Source organism: Aphelocoma coerulescens (genome assembly GCF_041296385.1).
Source record: "Aphelocoma coerulescens isolate FSJ_1873_10779 chromosome Z unlocalized genomic scaffold, UR_Acoe_1.0 ChrZ, whole genome shotgun sequence".
NCBI lineage: Eukaryota > Metazoa > Chordata > Aves > Passeriformes > Corvidae > Aphelocoma > Aphelocoma coerulescens.
Genome location: NW_027184085.1, coordinates 59,011,052 through 59,032,318, shown reverse-complemented (window position 1 = coordinate 59,032,318; position 21,267 = coordinate 59,011,052).

Genomic DNA, 21,267 nt, shown 5'->3' with positions numbered 1-21,267 from the left:
ACTATAAGTTGGACCCATTTTAAACCGTAATATCACTCTGCTCAATTCTCTTGATCAAAATAGCTAACACAGATCTAATTATTCTTGAGTAGTTTCCAGAGCAATAAGAAGGGTGAAGCAAGAGGATATTAACTTCATACAGAGCTATCATTACAATCATTAGTGTGACAGTAGGTGAGAAGCAACTTGCAGAGGTCTACTCAGCTGGTAATCCAGATGGGTAATTTTGAGGTTGTTTGCAATTTGGAAAAGTACCATGACAGTTCATTGCTCTCAACTTGTCCAAAATAAATGAAACATTCAATAAAATGTCAGTTAAAGGTTGAAAACTAATCCTAAAGCTACTGACTATGATATTATAACTGTATTTCCTTGATGAGTAAATATGCACACAAGTCGATTATCCTAGCCAATGCTGACTAACAGCAGTGAGTCCTACATTATGGAAAAGTTATTCAGAAAAAGCACATTGGAAACTTTTAATGCATATGATTACACATGCATAGTAGGGCACAGGGTCCAGCAGAGAAGTTCCTTGTTGTAGAAAGACCCTCAGTGGGACAAGTGATTCTTGGATTGCAGTCCATATCTACCACATTTCTACTTCTTCACCCACCTCCTATTACAGGTGAATACCCCAGAAACTAGAGAAAAGTGGAATAGCTCAGGAAAATTCATTAATAGCTAAGGTTAGAGATAAGGATGAAGCCAGCTCTTACAACCAAAATAGAAAAGCTGATGTCACGAGATAGAATTTTACCCCAATATACACATTAAACTTGGTCAGACACTTGCAGAATGTATGGTAATCTTTTCATGAAACAGCCTACTTAAGTAATTCAGACAACAGCATGACTCAGACCAAGAGTTCCATGTTCCCAGGCAGCCACAAGAAAGGGCCTAGATACACCCAAATTCTGGGGAAGCGTGTGGCATTCTGCTGCCTCCACTCATATTACATGAGACAGGTATACTGACTACCTGGCGACATCTGGCTGTCCTGAGAGAGTGCCATGGAAAGCTGGAGAAAAACAACAGACATTTTGGCAGCAAGAAATGGCTCATCTCCAGAAAAATCAGGGCTGGGACCTATGCACAACATAGCAAAATATGATGGAGGTTCTGTGGGAGGGATTCTGAGATGGCCATGTGTTCATGGACAGTACAAGTCTTCCACAGAGATGATGATAACTCCTAATTGCTACATGCAGATGCAAATATAAGTTCATTGGTATCAAGATAAAACTGCATCATGCTGGCTTTCACTCAACAGTTTATTGAACAATACTATTCTTTCCCTCATAAAGCTCCAGAAGGAACCTTTCCTGCACTCCTTAATCCCAGTAAAACAGAGTAGAGTGAGCAATTTTTCATTTCTTTGAAGTGAAGCCCAGATTGAAACTGTTGCCTGAGTAAGTAAGACAATGTGCAGAACATGAGTAAGCCCACTGAGATTAGAAAAGACCCACTGCTTCCTAAGTGAATGTGGTTAGTGGAAAATATAGCACATTTTCTCAACATTACATTTAATTTTGTGTTTTGCCTAGATCTAACCTACTCAGACTTCGCTGATCCTGCAGAAAAAATAAATCTCTTCTGCATATGGGCACTGTTTGTGAAGACATTCATTAAAACTGCGTCATGCAGAGCTCCATATAGGAGCAGTTCCAGAGAAATGTAATGTTGTGCAGCAGAAAGATTATGTTCTTCCCTCAGCTAAATGGGAAGTTTCCACATGTGGCAGTGTGATAGCACTTATTGGTACTTCCTTGCCTCAAGCCTGGATGTTGTCAGCCTGATACAAAAAGCCTATTCCTGTAACTTGAAACTGATTTTGTTGTCACTTATCTCAGTTTTGCACAGGAACAATCCCAGTAAATATAGTTGATTTGTTCTGACACATGAAAGAAAATCATTATTACATATAGCAGCCCAACAAATCAGCTGTTAAACAGTTCTAAGTTGAATCAACTTTCATGGGAAATGTTTTGAATCAGACAGACTTACCTGCATATATTTTATCAATGTATACTGTTAAAACAATTTTCAAGCATTTGTGCTGGTCTAGTAATGCAGGTAAAAACATGGCATAATACTATCAAGCATGCTATGTCAGCTCATTATTTCACCTTTATGCTAACCAAGGAGCAGCTTCTTTTGGAAATAAACAGTCATTAATAAGAACTCGTCCATAATTGTCATGCTCTCTGTGAAAGGATGAAGAGATAATTGAGTTCAAACACCTTTTCTGGTTTACCTTCCTATCTCTTGCATCACTGTAGTATTAGAGGCAGAATATTGGGGTGAGAAAAAGATACGTGTAAAGTTTTTCTTCAGACAGCTCTTAGACTCATTTTCTTGCTTCCTGCATATGACAAATTGCCCAGCTGGCAACCTAAATTCTGATTTATAGGAAAGGTCAGTTAATCCCAAGCAGACAGTTTGCTAAATATCAAAATACCTCCTCATGTGTTTTCTCTGTCTAGCTCAAGGAAGTTGGAAGCTTAAACATCAGCAAAGCTTACAGTGTAAGGCAGTGATACCATCTTTAATCACTATCACTCACAGCAATTTTTCTTCCAAGTATTGAATAGTTTGTGGATCATAAGTAAGTTCACAAATTTACAGGTGTTCTGCATTTGTTATAATACTTTTCTATAGATAAATTGGTAAGCAAATATCCCATATTCCTCTATTACATGGCTGCTGTACTGCCAGGAGAACAGTGCAGAGAGAAAGTGCATTGAGAATAATCCTGCCATCCCTACCAAACCTTAGCAATTCCTCTGAGGTCAGCATGAATTTTATATCAAGGCTAACTCACTTAGAAATACCAGTTCTCCCCAGACATCACATCTCTGACTTTAAAAATAGCAGGTTTTAAAAATACTCTTTAAAGGGTGGCAGAAATATTATTTGATGGTTGTTTATTTTCCAAGGGTAAGGAGCGGGAACAGTTTCCTCTGTGACCGAAAAGAGGAAAAAACCCAACCAAACCATAAAGTCACTACAGGATGCACAAAGCAAGTGAGAAAACTTTATAAAATTAATACTTGTGGAAACCTGTGTGTTTGTCCAATCATACGAAATAAATGGAGCAGAAGTAGCAACATCAACATGTGATTAAGTAGACATTAGCAAGAATACAAAGTATAAATAACAGGAGATAAAAACTTGGCAATAGCCCTGAAGGAAATTGCTGAAATGTCCAGAAGTAACACACCATAACCTTTCTATATTAAAATAGTATATCAGACCTGACAACAGACCAAGGGAAGAATCACAGGAAATGCTTTTTCAGATTTGGTCTTGGTTTTTTGCAATTTTCTGCATCACGTAGGAAACACTTCATGCAAGAATGTGCATCCTGAAATTTTAGCTGGGGAAAAGTATAGGGATCATACTTTTATTAAATCAGAAATCTGTGTTTCCCCCTCAATTATGTACACACCATTCTAACTCCAGTGTAGATGGTATGTCACTGAGCTTAAAAAGTAGTGTGTGTGTATATATATATAGTCTAAAACAGAAAATAACTTGAAGAGAGGCACCCCCAAGACAATTCATTTTTCCCCTTGAGAGTCTGAATCTAGAGCCACGAACACATAATGATTAAAGAGTTTGATGAGAACTTCAGTCATCTGGCAGAGCAATGATGATACTTTTTAAAGGTCTCATCTGAAAGTCCCTGAACTAAGCTTCACACTAATCCTTTTTGCTTTTAAAGTAAACTGAGCTGAACCCACTAAAATGTCAATGTGAAGTCCAAAAAGTGCAGACATATTTTTGAACAGAGACCACAACAAAGTCTAAGTATTGAACAAGCTTTTATTTAAATTTCATCTGCATTATCTTGCAAAATTATTTTTTAAAAAACAGGTGGCTATCTCAGCATTTTATTGACACAGCAGCTATAGTAGTACACAAAGAAAAACAAAAAAGAAAACAGCCCACATGCCTGACTAGAACTTGTGTTGTAGGCAGGCACTGGGAATATTGCTTAAACTGCTTAGTCATCAACATTCCCAACACATCTCAAATAAAAGGCACTGACTCCTTAAAGACAGAGCTTCAAACAGACAGTGATCACTACTCAGAGCCTAGCCATTCATCAGAAAAAAGATATTTGGGAGGAAAATCCAAAATATAATATTGACCATCTCCATACTGCTCTGGAAAAGTCTACCAAAAGGACTTTGCCTGGTCTGAGGTAATTACCTGAGAAGATGTCCTATGTCTTTTCCACATCAGTTGGTCAGAACACAGGGATGGGAGGAATTGCACCAGCTGTGTAATGGTGCTGCAGCATCTCCAAGAAGCAGGATCATGTGAGCCACGTTGAAGTTACTTTCACCTCCATATTTGCAGGCCTGCACTAAGCCCATCCCAGCCAGAGCAGGGTAAAGGAGATTATGCTATTCCACTCTTTAGTTTAAGGACAAAATACCTTTATAACCCCATCAGCTAACTCTATACCTACCTTTTCCTAGAAGCTGTATTGGTTGCGGACACATACAGCTACCATTAAAGAGCATATTAATCTGGAAATTTCCAACACTGAATATAAGATGATATTAAAAGGCTGAATGTGGGGTCATGGGTTTTTCTTTCTTACAGGTCTCCAAAGACAATTTCTTCGACTCTGGAGATAGTTGCACGGATTGCAATTAGAGCCAGAACAAGATTTTTAACTTTAGCAGGCCAAGAATTTTCTGTAATCTATTTACCTTTGAAAAAAAGAGTACCTTGACTGGGCATTGCAAAATTCAGATGACTTTTAAAATGCATTGCTAAATTTTTCAGGGGTTTGTTCCATTCACTGTCCAGGTTACAATGTTGCAAGCAAAATTAAATTTTAGAGAAAAACCCCTAGTTAGTGAAAAACTATTGAGTGCTATAACTCTTTTTATTGATGGCTCGGAGAAAATGCACAAATCAGTCATTGTGTGGTTAAATCAAAAAACTAAAACATGGGAGTCAGACATTCAAATAATAGAAGGATCTCCTCAGATTGCTGAATTGGCTGCTGTAGTCAGGGCTTTTCAACTTTTTCCTGAACCTTTCAATTTAATTACAGACTCTGCTTTTGTTGCAAATGTAGTTAAAAGAATAGAAGGATCTATTTTAAAGGATGATAATAATGATACCTTATATCATTGGCTTTTAAGTCTTCATACAATTTTGCAACACAGAACTAACCAATATATTGTTGCTTATATTAGGGCTCATTCCTTGCTTCCTGGATTCCTGGCAGAAGGGAATGCACGAGCAGATAACCTGACTATGGTTGTTTCAAACACTTTGCCAAACATATTTGAACAAGCAAAACTGAGTCATGCCTTTTTCTACAAAATGCACAAGCACTTGTGAGAATGTTTCACATTTCTAAAAGTCAAGCCAAAACCATCATTAGTACTTGCCCTGACTGTCAGCTTGTGCAGCCCCCTGGTTCCACAGGAGCTGTCAATCCATGGGGTTTGCAAAGCTTGCAGTTATGGCAAACAGACATTACCAAATACACATCCTTTGGGAAATTTAAGAACATCCATGTGTCAGTGGACACGTTCTCAGGAGTGGTGTTTGCCTCTGTTCACACTGCAGAAACTGCCAATCATGCCTGTCAACACTTCTTGCAAGCATTTGCTTCATTAGGCATACCCCAAGAAGTCAAAACAGACAATGGTCCCGCATACATATCCCAAAAATTGGACACATTTTTAAAGGATTGGGGTGTTCACCACACCTTTGGTATTTCCCATTCCCCCACAGGTCAGGTGATTATTGAGAGGACACATCACACCCTGAAACGTATTTTGGATCAACAGAAGGGGGGAATGGAGGCAACACCACAGATGAAATTGAGTAAAGCTTTATATGTTTTTAATTTTCTGAATAGCTCTTTTGCAGAACCTGGTCCACTAATTTTTAGGCATTTTTCAAATAATGCACAAGCAAAATTGAGAGAAAATCCTCCTGTTTTAATTAGAAGTCCTGAGACAGGACAAATTGAGGGCCCTTTTTGGCTAAAAACTTAGGACAAAGGGTATGCTTGTGTTTCCACAGGTGCAGGACCTAAGTGGGTCCCTGCAAGGAACTTCAAACCATATCGCACACGAGAACACTCTGACAACTCTACGAGCAAAGAAGCAGGCACGCAGACATGAGCCGAACAGAGAGATTGCAAGTCATGCCTGACGTCCCTTGCTCACCCGTGGAATTTGCAAACCTTGATTTCATGTCATGTTAAATAAGTGATCTGTTGGTTTCGTAGAGCTCTTTTGGCAAAAGCGTGGTATCTGTTGTGTTCAGTAAAGGTGTGTCTGCAGAGGTGAAATTCCCACTCTTGGGGAGTTTCACCATTGCCATTTGATTTCCCGACAGCTTTGGGAAGGAACAAAAAGAGAATTTGTGAATTTGATATATGGGAAAGTCTTTCGCCAAAAAGTAGCTCTCAAAAATGGATCAAAATTAAATGTTTTAGTGGAGCTTGCTAGCTTTGCTTGCCTTTTGCAATGCAGATCTCCCTGTGGCACAACCAAAAACAAGTGTTTGGGTCATCTTAGCCAAGGCAGCAGGCTCAGATACCATATGCCTGTCCAAGACAAACCCAGAAAAGCCTTTTGCAACCTGTCTAGTTGGTGTGCCAGTAAAAAAATTGGCTGATATCCATATATCATGATCTCTTGACCAAAAAGCAACTTAACAGTAAGCCAGGTGAAGTTGCTAGTGGCAGCAATCCTGTAAAGGATTGGGAACTTTGAGCCATAAAACTCCCCAGAGCAACTGTTGAACCCCAGCAATTAGAAATTTTGGGCTCCTTGACAACGGATTTCTGCATTACCTTTCCAGATAACAATCAGCAAAAGAAAGATCCTCCAGACACAATGTCATTCCTAATCACTCTGTCTATAAAAATGCAAGTTTTTGGTGTAATTGTTCAGGCAGTCGGGGTGGACATTCTGTAGTTGATCAATATCCATGGCAATTACCAAAAGGGTATTGGTTCATTTGTGGAGATAGGGCTTGGCAAGGCATCCCATCACGCCTTGAAGGCGTCCATGCAGCATTGGACAACTTACTGTGCTAGTACCCAAAGCTAAAACAGTCGTCAGGGAAAAACATAGAAAGATCTGCTTATTCCTACAGTGCGAATTGCAACAGCGAGTTCAGATCCTGGAAAAAAGCAGCAAGAGTTTCAGCAAGTTTGTTAGTACCCCAGCTTGCCTCAGCAATGGCACTGAAGCAATTGGATCGGGTAGGATGTTGGCTGAGTAAACAAACCAATGCCACATCCATTGCAATCAGTGATATGCTGGCTGACATCAACAGTGTTAGGCAGGCTACCCTTCAAAACAGAGCAGCAATTGATTTCCTTTTACTGGCACATGGACATGGTTGTGAAGAATTTGAAGGATTGTGCTGTATGAATTTGTCTGACCACTCTGAATCCATCCACAAAGGTATACAAAAACTAAAAGTCCCAAAATCTCAAGTTCAAAAAGACAGTGGAACATGACTAGACGGTTTGTTTGACAGATGGAGCTCTGCACCTTGGCTGAAGGAGCTTTGCAAGGCAGGTTTATATGTGCTGATGATTGTAGTGGTGATACTGATAGTTATGCCTTGTATTCTTCAGTGTGTGTGACGAAGGATAGACAAAACTGTTAAGGAAGTTTTTGTCATACAAGAAAATGATGTAGGAAAAGGGACCACAGAAAGTTCTCAGAATTTTACACAGGCAGTTACAGATAAAGGCTTTGAATTAAGGCCTTGGAATGGACGAGACTTATTCAAAGGATACAAAACAACTAACGCTGGATTTGACCTATGTTCTTGAAATAGACCCGACCTTTCACAGCATTAAAATCACTGTGGTGTAAAATAGCACTGCTCCGAGTAAGCAGAAGTACCTTTATGTAGATGAGCTATGAAATGCAAGGTAGTCGATAAGTGACAAAGTCAAAAAGGTTTCTTTATAGTTGTACTGAGAGGGGGAATTGTGGGGAATCACAAAAGGTGGAAAGGATTGTAGGTGTAAGAAATAGAAACAGGCCTCAGGAAATAAAGCAAGGGATTTAGAATTCAGCTTTGCCTGGGAAAATTAGAAGAAGATACAGTTATAAGCAGCAAGGACATTAAAAGACAATGGTTAGTTCTTAGGCTTGGCCTAGATAGATGTTGAAGTTGCAAAAAGTGTATTTAGTTAGAGAGATAAGTTAAAGTTTAATAATGGGATGTTGTATGTTATTATACAAGGCATAACAAGTGACTATTGTGTACAATAGATGTATGCGTGCTACTATAGATTGGTTAAGACACATGTCTGTAACTTTTAGAAGCACATTATTGGCCAAAAAGCTTTTAAGAATGCTTTGCAACCAGGAAATCTGGGGATGTCTCTGTGACAGCATGAGCTCTGTGCCAGCTTTTTCTCAACTCTGTATGTGAGACTGATAAACTAATAAAAGCTCCTGGAATGCTTGTCTGGGCCCCCCGTCCTGTTTGTCAGAGATCATCGGCAGGGTCGTTCTTCAGCTTTGCTTGATTTTTGTCAGTTTTTAATCTTAGTTAAAAAAAAAAAAAAAAAAAAAAGTCTCTGATAGTAGCAATATTTATATAAGTGTAATTACAAGAACAAATAACAGAAATTATTAATATGAAACAGAATGGACAATTAACATCCACTTAGTGCTAAAAGCAGAATCCCCAACGTTCTGAAATGGTCCAGGTTCCCTAAACCAAGTGTTTGTCAACTTCTTTAGGTCTTTCTTTGCTCAAGGATGGCTGTGAAAACTTAATTCCAAACACACTTTACATCTCTTTTGACCATCATCATTAAGTCTGTAACAAAGTTGCCTTTTACAGTGTTTGATGAATTCCATAATTTTCAGACTTCAACCATTTATCTTCATTCAAACTGGCCAGCTGTGAATTTGACACAAATTATTTTTAATATCACATGGTATTTAAAAGAAAATATAAAATAAAGATTCTGCTCAAAATAATTCTGAGAACATAATCCCATGGAGTGGATGTGAACAACTCTAAGAAATTTCAATCCAAAATTATCTTCATATCCCAAATTTTTGAAGCACTTTCACAAAGTTTGGGATTTTCCAATCTTTCGCAGGGTTTGTCCAATTTTTGTTTTACATAACACCAATGGCCAGGACAGGGTCTGAAACATCCATCTCTTCATTGTCTCTCCTGCAATTACTCTCAATTGAATAACTATCTAAGAAAAAATTGGTCAGTAGTTCATCCCCTAGATTAACTGAATGTCTAATAAAAGGTCTTACTCATTAATAAAATTTTAATTGTTACCTAAATGAAACAAAAATACGAGACCAAGCATTGCTGCTCTGTTTCCCAGCAGCTGGATCAAACACTTGCTCCGCAGATTCCTTCACACACTGTACATTCCATACACATATACAGCAGAACTCTGGGTTAGTGACTTTATGTCTCAGCAATATTGCAAGAATATGAGACAGATAGGATGAGTTCTACTCCAAAAGTTTTTTGAAGCCTGTGTTTGAACTAGAAAACAAAAATTGCATGACATTTGAGGGATTTAACCAACATAAATCCCAAGGCAGCAGTCCAGGGCAATGCGTTAATTTGACTGGCAATTTTAAAAGCAGTTAAATGGCAATAGGAATTAAATGCCATTGAACTGGAAGGGCATAATGGGCCTAAAAGATTCAGTATTCTTTAGGGAAGGGGGTATTCCCACACTGTGTAATATAATAACAATCTTTCAATTTAAAGGCAGAGAGTGATAGTTCAATTACTTTGCACTTTTCTCTTGTGTTGTACTAGCTGAAAAGTGATTATTAGAAGATTTGTGGGATCTGAATTTTGGCATCTCCCACACTGTATGAATAATAGGCTCCATTTTCCTTTTACTAAAGTACTAAAGGCCTGAGTATTGCTGCTGCTACGAGTCAAGTGTGAGCCACACTGGTTTACACTTGCTGAATGCTCATGTTGAGTTTTGTAAGAGTTTGGTAACAGGTGGGGCTACATGGGCAGTTTGTGTGAGAACGTCCAAGAAACTCCTCCTATTCCAAATGAGCCCATGCCAGCCAGCTCCAAGATGGGCCCAGCACTATCTAAGTCTGAGCCAACCAGGGATGTTGGCAGCATGTTTGGAATAACCAGGTTAGGGTGGGGGAAAGGTTGCAGCACTTTTACTTACTGCAGTTGCAGCCAGAGAGGAGAGGAGCACGATTATGTGAGAAAAACAGCCCTGCAGGCACCAAGTCATGAAGATGGGGTGGAGATACTCCAGGCACAGACATTCCCCTGCAGCCCCTGGTGCAGCCCATGGTGAGGCAGCTGTGCCCCTGAAGCCCAGGGAGGTACATGGGGATGCAGAGATCCACCTGCAGCACAGGGAGGACCCCACATTGAAGCAGGTGAATGCTCAAGAGACACTGTGGTTCTGTGGGAAGACCACGGTGGAGCAAGCTCCTGTTGGGACTTGTGGATCCATGGAGAGAAGAGCCTACATTGAAGCAGGTTTGCTGACAGGACTTACAACCCCATGGGGAACCCACATTGGAGCACTCTGTTCCTGAAGGACTGCAAATTCCACAAATATCTTTCCTGGTAAGCAAAAATTTTGTACTTGTTCTAAAAACCATTACTCATCTAGAAAACACCAGCAAGAAAAATGCATTAACAAATTTGTGGGGTTTTACCACGTTAGAAGCAGCCAGATTTGGAAAATCAGAGAGTTACATCATAGTTTCTCTCCTGGGATGCAGGTAAGTAACACAGTACACACCAAGACATGGTCCCTTAGCAGAAGCACTCTGGTGTTATATTCCGGGGCAGAGACTCCTGAGAATAAGAGCAGTGATAGTATCCATAAATCTGCATTCCCAAAGCTGACTGCCGTACCCAAGAGCACCATCTTCCAGAGATGATGCTTCAGAGAATAAGTGAGAAACACCATAGAGAGATAAATCAAAGGGTATCTCAGCAACATACCTGCTGTTCAAGAAAATTAGGTGTAGCCTTAGCTGGGAAATTATCTGAGGATATTTTTTGAGCTAAACCTGCTTTGAAAAATTAATTCTAGGGAAAAATAAATTACTTTTTTTGTATCTGAAACTAAATGAAGTTCTTTAAGTTGTTATAAATGCAGCCTAGCACACAATGTAAATTAAAGAGTAACATATTTCCCAATTATATTGGAGGAAGACAGACAGCTTTCAGGTCTTGCTAAAACTGTTGTTCAATTTCCACATTGAAAATTTGTTTCATTATTGGAAACAGTTAGAATTATTTCTTCCAGATAACTTGAAAGACATATAACTTGCATACCTATTTGGGCTTTTTGGAAACTAACTTTAAAACTTGTTTTAAAACTTGTTTGATTTTCCTCAGAATGCACAACCACACTCTTAGCACCTGTGCAGTGTTACTAACACAGGCCCATAGTGTTTAAATCTCCCCTTTTACATCCTACCTGAGCCTTCCTGAAAATGGCAAACATGTTACCCAAAAGATATATTCCTCATACATTTTTGCAAAACGGAGGAAATAAAATACTGCTACTTAAAGGGAGGAGAAGGGAGAAGATGAACAAATTTTTGAGTTGGTTTCCTCCTCCCTTAACAGCAATGGACTTCTTAAAACTGCACGAGAGCATGGGTGGGATGGACACAATTTCACAGGAAGCTCAGCTTCATGGATTAAGTTTCTCATAATTCAATTTCTTTAGAGGTCATGGAATCAACTGGTTCTTTTTCTATCTGAAAACAAAGCTCAACGGAAACATGTAGAAAGAAATAAATGAACTAAAACTACAGGTTTTTGATTGCTTCCCCCTCAAATTTTCAGCCCAACACTCTCTTTCAACTCATATCATTCTATATTAAGTATGCTGCGAAAGTTTCTGGGCACAGAATAAATTTTAAACATCCATCCACCAGCCAGGCAAAGGGCATCCAAAGGTTCAACAACACAAGTGTACCTAGAAGGAAGGAGTTATCTCTTGCTTCCCAGGAAAAAGAAAGGTGTGCATCTGTAGGGTATCATACTCTTTTATCTTCACTGGAAATAAAAGAGAGAGTCTAGTGCAGCGATGACTTTCCAGCAGCAAGTGAATACTCATCCAATTTATTAAATCACCTTCAGAATTAGACATTTTTAGATACAATTTTTCACATTTGTGCTCTATACTTCACACTCATAAAATCATAGAACAGTCTGGTTTGGAAGGGAAAGATCATCCAGCTTCAACCCCTCCGCTACAGGCAGTGAGATGTCACCTGCTAGGCTCAGGTTCCTCAGGGTCCCATCCAACCTGGCCTTGAATACTTTCAGGGATGAGAAATCCACAGTTTCTCTGGGCAAAATCTTCCTCTGCCTCACCACCTCCACAATAAAGAATTTCTTCCTAACATCTAATCCAAATCTCTTCTTTCCGTTTAAAAAAACTTTCCCCTTTGTCCTATAACAACACGCCCTTGATAAATTCCCTCTCCCTCTTCCTTGTAAGTCCCCTTTATGTATTGAAAGGTTGCAATAAGCACTCCCTGGACCCTTCTCTTCTCCAAGCTGAACAACCCTGACTCTCTCAGCCTGTCTTCACAGCAGTAGTGTGAACAGCCCTCAGATCATCTTGGTGTCCCTCCTCTGGACTTTGTCTGATGGGTCCATGTCCTTCCTCTGCTGGGGACCCCAGAGCTGGATGCAGCACTGCAGTGGGGTCTCACCTGAGCAGAGCAGAGGGACAGAATCCCCTCCCTTGCCCTGCTGCCCACGCTGCTTCTGATGCAGCCCAGGACGAGTCGGATCTCTGGGCTGTCTGGCCCTCTTGATCAGCACAGCCTGCTGGTAAAAGACTTTTACAGGTACACTGCTGTCAGTGAAAAAATATGATCCAGATTACCTTGGATTGCCAATTTCAGTGTCTATTTCCACTCTGTGGGACAGGATTTTTGACACTGAAACTGTAGATCAGTTACCAGACTCAGTGAGATTTCTTCTTATACAGCATCTTCACAGCAGAATCAATGCCAAAATGAAAAATCAGAACCCAACTGGCTGATTTATCCTGTAAGAAGAGATATACCTATAAAGAAATGACTGATGAAAAGCACACTAACAGATAAACACCCAACACCAGAATGAATGGCTACTAGCTAGAAAATCTGTAAATTATCAGTTAAAAAATATGAGAGTCAAAAAGAAACCTGAGAACTAAAAGAGACTATCCAGTCCCAATTTTCTAATGGTCAGAATGTTTTCCTTCCTCACCAAATGAGAAGCATCAGTAGGAATATTTTACAGCTCAAATTCACACGACCTTGGATACAGGCTGGCTCATGGAGACTGGTGCATGCCTGTGCTATGAGGGATGATGCCAGTGCTGAGCAGTATGACTGAGCATGGCACTGCAGAGTTTGACAATAGGGAAATAGAGATAAATTGAGCACAATTATGTCGGGCCTTCAAATTAAGTGAAGGATTTTTGACAATACTGAAATGCAGCTACTTTGATGTCGGTTTGGTTTTAGTAAATTTTCCCCCTGAAGCATTTAAATGCCACCTTTACTATGCTTCTCATGCTGATGGAAATAAAATTGTCTCATCAATGAAACCAATTGCAGATTTAAAAGAATAAATGTACACCAGCCTGAAGAGGTAGCTATGCACATATTTTAATAAAGATTAAGTAGAGAATGACATTCCTTTGGATCAGAAAATATCTCGTACAGATCCTTGTCTGGCTCTTAAGTTCCATATTTCAACGCATGATCTTGTGTCCTCTTCATGAGCATCCAGTGCTGGTCAGTGCTGCTGACAAGACTGTAGGTTAAAATGTGCCTTTGATTAGATTGAACCATCTATGACATTTTTCAATACCATAATTTAGACAAATACCTTCAGGCTTGAACTGCTAAAAGCACTCTTTGATTCTATCAGCTGAGAAATTACTTTCAATCAGTAGAATTTTAAAAATTTCCTAAAAATTTGACAGCTTAAAGTGCATTTTTAAAGTTATCTTTCAAAAGTATGCTATGCAATATTCATGTTCCTTTGGGTCTTACTAAAATTCACTTTTGCTGAAAACAGGAATTAGCATCATTTTGCTGTTTCATAAATCAGACATCATAAATTGCCTTCATCCTGATGATTTCAAGGTTAAGAAAAAAAAAAAAGAAAAAGCCCCACCATAGCTAATGTAGGTAATAGAGTAATAGTAAGTTTGCCTAAACACTTGCATATATGTGCCATATTTTTATACTAACACTAATAGCTACCAGGTGGTAGAATTTTTATGATGGCCAGTAAATAGTTGCACAAAGACTAGAGAAATAATAAGGTAGAAGAATTATGATATGAAGAGAGCTCCTAAACATGTTATTTTCCTGAATTCACTGTTACAGAATGACATGTCACCAATATTTTAAGATGTAGTGGCATTTAACAATTTATCTGAGTGCTGCCTTTTCTTTCTTAGAAAGAAAGTCCTCACTCATCAATTTCTCTAAATACTGGGTGTTTGGTTTTTTTTCAAACATCCTCATTGAAACATTTAGAGTATTTACTTTTCATATGGCTGCCTATTTAAAATCTGAACTTTAGGTAACCACATTCTTCTCTGATTAAAAGCACAAATGTAACTAGTTTTGATCCCTGACTCAATCAATGAAACTCATATTATAACTTCATATTTCTGCTGTGGAGCTTTTTACTGATAATGTATTTAAGCTTCACAGTCTGCAGTAAATCTAAGTTCCACTTGATATATTTTTTGTTCACAAGCTCACACTAATACTTACAGAAAGCAAACACAACAGAAACACAAATGCTGATATTCAGCAATGAATGTTCATTACAGGAAACTTTGAAGAACCTAGTTTTGATCAAATATAGCCAGGAAAACTAATTTTAAAATGTAAATGAATGTTTAATTCATTGTTTTTTTAGACCCCTCTCTGAATACTGAATTGATATGAAGTGATGCAGTCCTATTTAGACAAGCAGAATGTAGGCATTTCAAACACAAGAAGAATACTATTTTATAGGCTATCTTGTGTCATCTATTTATCTCAGCTTTACATCACTGGAGACTACAGAGGATTCCTGGCTGTCAGTCAACACCACTGTGTGCGAATATCCAAGACTAGGGCACACAGCTGGTCATAACCAATTCAAGCTACGTGATAACAAAATAAAAAGCATTCTAAAATAATGTGCTATATTCCCTGGCACAATACACAACTGAAAAAAAAAAGGGAAGCTTCTGCTGAAATACTAGCATAGTTTACAGAAGAGCCTTGAAAAATGTATTTATTCTATCATTCCTCAGAGAAGTCTTGGATGGCAACAGAAAAATGATGCCATAGTGAAGTACTGTCACTTTCCAAAGTGCCATGCCAATTGCAGCACTGTAACTAGAAACAGCTGTTTCGGGATGATTTTTCATCATCCTGAAATAATATGCAGATAAACACATGCAAATATATAAATACAAGCATGAATTTGAAAACCATTTCAAAGAAACTATAACATTGGTAGAGAAATCTATCTAATAAATTGTTTACATTTACATAGTTTAGAATATATTCACTCAAACACCCCAAACTCTATTTTTACTTACAGAGAAACAAAATAATTCAGATACTTTGATGTTACTGAGTATTTGAAGTGTTATGGCGAAAGTAAAACTTTTATGTAAGCAATTAATAAACATTAATTTTTGAGAGTTGTAGCACATACAGTTTGGAGGGAAATGTTAACAAAAAAGCAATACAAAATGTAAATACTCCAAACAAGCTTAATCAAATTGTCATTGTTATTTTATTTATGGATTCCTATTATCTTCTGTTGAAATAACACATAAGAATGTTAGCTGTCTGTTGATATGCACATTAGTGTGTGATAAAACCCATAAAACACTCATTAAATCTGCGAAAATGGAGAAGAAATAAAATTTACTTGCCGTATCCATTTAGAATTCCACTGTTTTTGTAACTCATCAAGAAGATACACAATTACATTTGTGTTCTGCCTCAGAAGATGTTACAGATGTCTGCAACTCTTCTAACGAGAGGGGCTTAGTGAAAAACAAAGATTTCTCCTATTTTCTAGAAATTTGATTTTCCCTATAAAATCAATCGTTTTCCAATTTTCAGCCAAAATAATTATTTTTTTTATGTTCACTAGTTAAAATTAATTGTTTTCATTTATTTTAGAGTAAGCCACACATATCCAAGCTTTCCTTGCAGCAGTTCTGGTATAAATGCTTTGTAATGTTTAGTTTTTTATGGATGAGACAAATTGCCAAAGGGAGACATTATCTCTGTTTGCCAGTGACAGATTTTTGATAACCTAAAAGAAGAAAAAATTCTCTACAAATGGTCCAGGACACAATTGCACCCATTTCCGAAAAAAGACATTCCTCAGTTATGCCTTCTCCCTGTCATTTCAAGATTAATAAACGTACCCTCCATAGTTTCTAAAATGGGAAAAAACAGAAGAAAAGTTAGTATTTCATACAATGAAAGGAACCTGGAAGTCTCAATGACTTACTATTTAACATCATTTTTCCTGCTACTATTTTTATAAAGATCTGGAGAACAAGACAGGTGTGGTGAGCTTACATTCATTCTACCTCTGAGGAGACTGGCCCAAGGCTTTTATTAGTGAGCAACACTGACACAGTTCTTATGCTTTAATAGCAATAACTTACTGTTTTTAACAAAAGCAGCCTTTGTCCCTGTTGGCTCTGTGACTTATCAAACGCCCAAGACATCCAACAACACTTTAAAATGCACTGCTGGACATGCCTCATTGCCAGAAAATGGATTCTTCTTTCTAATATGTAAATCCTCCACTCACATCTTGTGCCTATTTACTTTCCACATATAAGGTTTTAGATCCTTCTCCACTGTACAAGATGGATAGAAAGTGTATCCAAGGAATGGTCTAAACAATCCACAAGCAATATGTTATACTAACAAATATACTATTAAGCTACTCTTACCTAACTGTAAAGTTAACCCAGAAAACAAGCAAATTAAAAAGGTTCCATAATGTGTTCCATAATTTATGGTGAAACATATATTTTTTATACTTTTTAAACACCTAGCTTATACCTCAACACCTCTAAAATTGTAATGCCTTTAAAGCAATAAAGTACTTTGATATTATAGACATATCATAGGACTGTAACTAAACACATCAAGAACAAGCAGCATTTTAATTTCTCCCAGAGAAACTGCCTACAGACTAACAGCAAGTGTCATTTCAGTTTAATGTCTGTCTGTTTTCAAGGATGTGTGTCCTTTAAAACGGGGTCATGATCTAATATGCCTTTCCTACTGATTTTTTTCAAGGCAACTTAAGCTGTCCGTAGGCTTGGACATGTTAGAGATTCTCATTTCATAAAAGTGGTAACACTTTAGGTAGTATCAAAACACCTTGCTTGTTCAATGCTAACAGAAAGTTCAAAGTATAAAAATAGTGTGTTTTATAGATGTATAGGAATGGCATATTCTCAAAAGTTCTAAGTAAATAACATTGAAAGGCTAAGAGTAATAAAAGATGGTAAAAGTTACTCTCATTTAGTGGAAACTGCACAACTTGCTGGATTTCTTCCAGTCCTAACTCTTGCTTGACTGCAGGCATTAAAAAAGCAGCTGGGCCTTACAGCTATGCAGTCACTATTGCAGTCAGTTGTAAGCCTCAATATATTTCAATAACAGGACCTTTCACTATCTGAGCACTGGGAATCATCCCTTAGCAATGTTTACTTGATAAACTCTAGTTAAAAGACATGTTTATAGTCAGTGATACAATACAATTGTATTTTTATAAAGTTTTATTAATAATACAACGTCTAGTGACTTTGTATTGATTATATCTCAATTCAAAGCTGTCAAATGGTTTAACATTAATAACTATTAAAATAGCTGATGTGTATAGTATCCACCCAGTTGTATAGATTGGAAACTTGAGATACAGGCACACTGAATGATTTTCCCATCTGTTCCCTGTGTGCTTTGGAGCATAACCTAAATATAGACATGCGGAAAAGTGCGAGTAAAATGCTAGCTCCACAAAAAGCAAAATAATTTTTGCTCTTTGATTCAACAGAGACATAATTTTATTCTCAATTCACAAGAAATTTCCTGACATTAAAAAAAATCTGGTGACCTTCCCAATTACAACTCCACTGGGTACAAGACAGATGCAACCCAACATATGGTAGTGAACAGGTTGATATAATCTCAGCTTTTTCTATGGCAACATTAAATTTCTGGGGTGAGTGGACATGGAACAGCTTCAGGATGGACTCAAAATATCTCTTTTCAGGATGTGAAAAATTATGAAATGTAGCATGACAGAGAAAATAGTTCAGGGTGGCACACATCTAGACTGGAATTAATAATTTATAGAATGATATTTTAGTTTGGTCTAGAATATAAATGAACATGTCCATGTCATACTTGCACTGATTTTTCTCGTTTGCAATAAAATGATGTTTAGTGTCTTTAAATTCAGAAGCCTCTCTTTCCTGTTTAACCTATTATCTAGGGTAATATAATCCTTGGTAAGTCACTTTTCAACCATCAATCATCCCGAAATACTGCTCTCTCATTTTAAATCAAAAGACTAGGACAGATTTCCCCTTTTCTCCATCTCAAAGACAGCAGCAGTCAATAAAGCCGTCCACTTCAAATACAAGATTTATAGCTGTCAGAATTTTCATATCATCTACTCTGCATTTCTAAATACAATATTAATATTGGTAGAAAACATGCAGCAACTGCTTGTAGTAGCATCTAATGGGATTTTAACAGAAGCCTGAATCTTATCCAGGTGCCTGCTAATTGACCTGCAGAGGATGCATTTCATTGTGTGCAGCCAGGCAGCCCTGTTTAGATAAATCAATAGAGAAAAGAGAATTTGGGAGTTTTTAAGCAGAGGTCAGGGTTAATCTGCAAATGTGTTTTATCCCTTGAAGGATTTATATTAATCCAGTTTTGTCTCTGATGTCGCTGATTCAAAGCTTACATTATAACTGAAAATCTTCTCTCTGGTGGTTTTTTTTTCTTAAATACTCAACTACTTAAATGCGTGCCGCCCAACAGGACAGCAAGGAGAATCTCTTGATAAATCTTTAAGTAAAACCCACACACCTTTTAAAAAGCAAACAGATATACTTACTGGAGAACAGAGGCCCTCTGACAAAAAAAATCTGATTTTGTTTCTGCCCTCAGATGGATTTTTTTTTTTTGTCTATGTTTGTAGGGGCTTGTTTTTCCTTTTTTATTTTTATTTTCCTTACTGCAACTTTGCCTAATATTCTTCTATAGTGAAGAAAAACCTGTAGTTGTTCTGACATAGGGATATGGTCCAATAGCACAGTCCTTGGCCAAATTCAGGCACAGGTCAAAATCCATGACACCAAGACATAAATCTGGTTGATGTCCAGGATACAGGATTTTGTGGGGTAGAGGAGAATTAGTTTCAAGATGAACCCCAGTAGAAAGACCATACATTATAAGAATATAAGATGGTGGTTGTTAGAGTTAGAAATCTCTACTTAAAACCAGGCAGGAGAAAATGAAGTATTCCACCTTTGCTAGCAAGATCCTCAAAAGGACCTTACTTCCTCCTAGAGAGTACCTCACTGCCTCACTCTCTGGGACTTCCTCCTCAGAGTGCAGCACCCTAAGCTGCCAGTCCAGGTACCTCAGAAATCCCTGGAGCCCTCCTGACCTGGGGTAATAGCCACACCACGAAGGCAGATGGCTCTCCAAGCACTGCTCTGGCTGGGACCATGCACAAATTGCAGCTCCTGAACCTACAGCTTCCTGTGCAAAACACGGGAAGGTATTGGGGCAGTCAGAGCAGAAAGACTGGAAACCTCTCAACAGCAATAACCTGCCATGTACAACAGACCAGCTTTTGTCATCAGCCACGTATCCATGTTTTATTCAGTCTGTTCTAATGTAGTAAAATATGCTACTGTGCCCCAGTTCATAAATTCATCCATTTTATATAACACAAAAAAGCCCCATCTTTTTTTATTTTGGATATACCCCTTATTCAAGGCACCATAACATAACAAGACTTCTGTTGCAAGATAAATGAAGTACCACTGCTCCTTCACTGTACAGTCACCTCAGTTTCACATGATTTCAGTCAGTCATGTCTCCTGTCCATTAGCTGACATTAATGCCTTTCCTTATCATGACATTTATGGTTTCCATTATTTTCTGCAGCGCTCTATTGATTTTGAGATCTATAGCTCCTACATGAATTGTCCTTCAGAGCTCTGTTGTTACTCCTGCTTGTACGATAGGTACATGCCCAATGATTCAGGATCAAATGCAACCAGCCTAGGAGTCTGAGGGCTAAAGAAGTGAGGGTACCCATTTTCCCATAGCTGCAGTTGAGCTTCCTTAAAATTGCGAGAATATCGACATTTTAATGAATAATAAACATACTGACCATCATTATATTGATAATTTTTTTTCTCTCACTACTAAATAGTTCAGGCCTTACAATGGCATCACAAATTAATTTATAAAAATGTTAAGCTTCAATTTATGTTCCTTTTGTGTACTTTCCAGGTACATCTTTTTCTGCTTAGACTCATCACACTAGATGAATTATTTTGAAAACAACAGCCTTCAATAAGTCCTGAACTCCAGTGTGTTGTTTCTTTAAAAATGAGCCTGACATAATCAAAAGCAAATAATTTTAGTGTGGTAATCTCACTTAGCCCTCTCAGGATATGGTGGCTCAAAAACCTTTTCATAACACTTGTCATTACAGCCTTAATCCTGTAAACGTTTTGCCATCCCAATTGCTCTTGTTGCACTTTATCACTGTATAAAAGCACCACCTACCAGTAAGAGTGGTTTATTTGCTCATGCAGACAGGTAGTATGTCCATTGTCAGGGACAGCTGAGCTGTACTCAACCTTCTTCCCCAGACTTTCTCTACTTTGTGCTTTCAGACAAGAGCCATGCATTTAAAATGCTGTCATAAATAAGACAGAGAAAAAATGTGCTTTCTAAATTAACATAACTGATGATACCTGTGGCTAATAATTAAAGCAGCTCTACATATGTGAACTCATTGCAGGACTTTTGAGCCTGTTTGTTCCAGTACATGCCATGAAGTTATATACTTCCACCCCTTAATTTCAGAAACAGTTCATCAAATTGCAATTGTCAGGCCTAAATCTGAGCTTTGTTTCTCTAAAAAGGTATGGGTTTTCCTAAG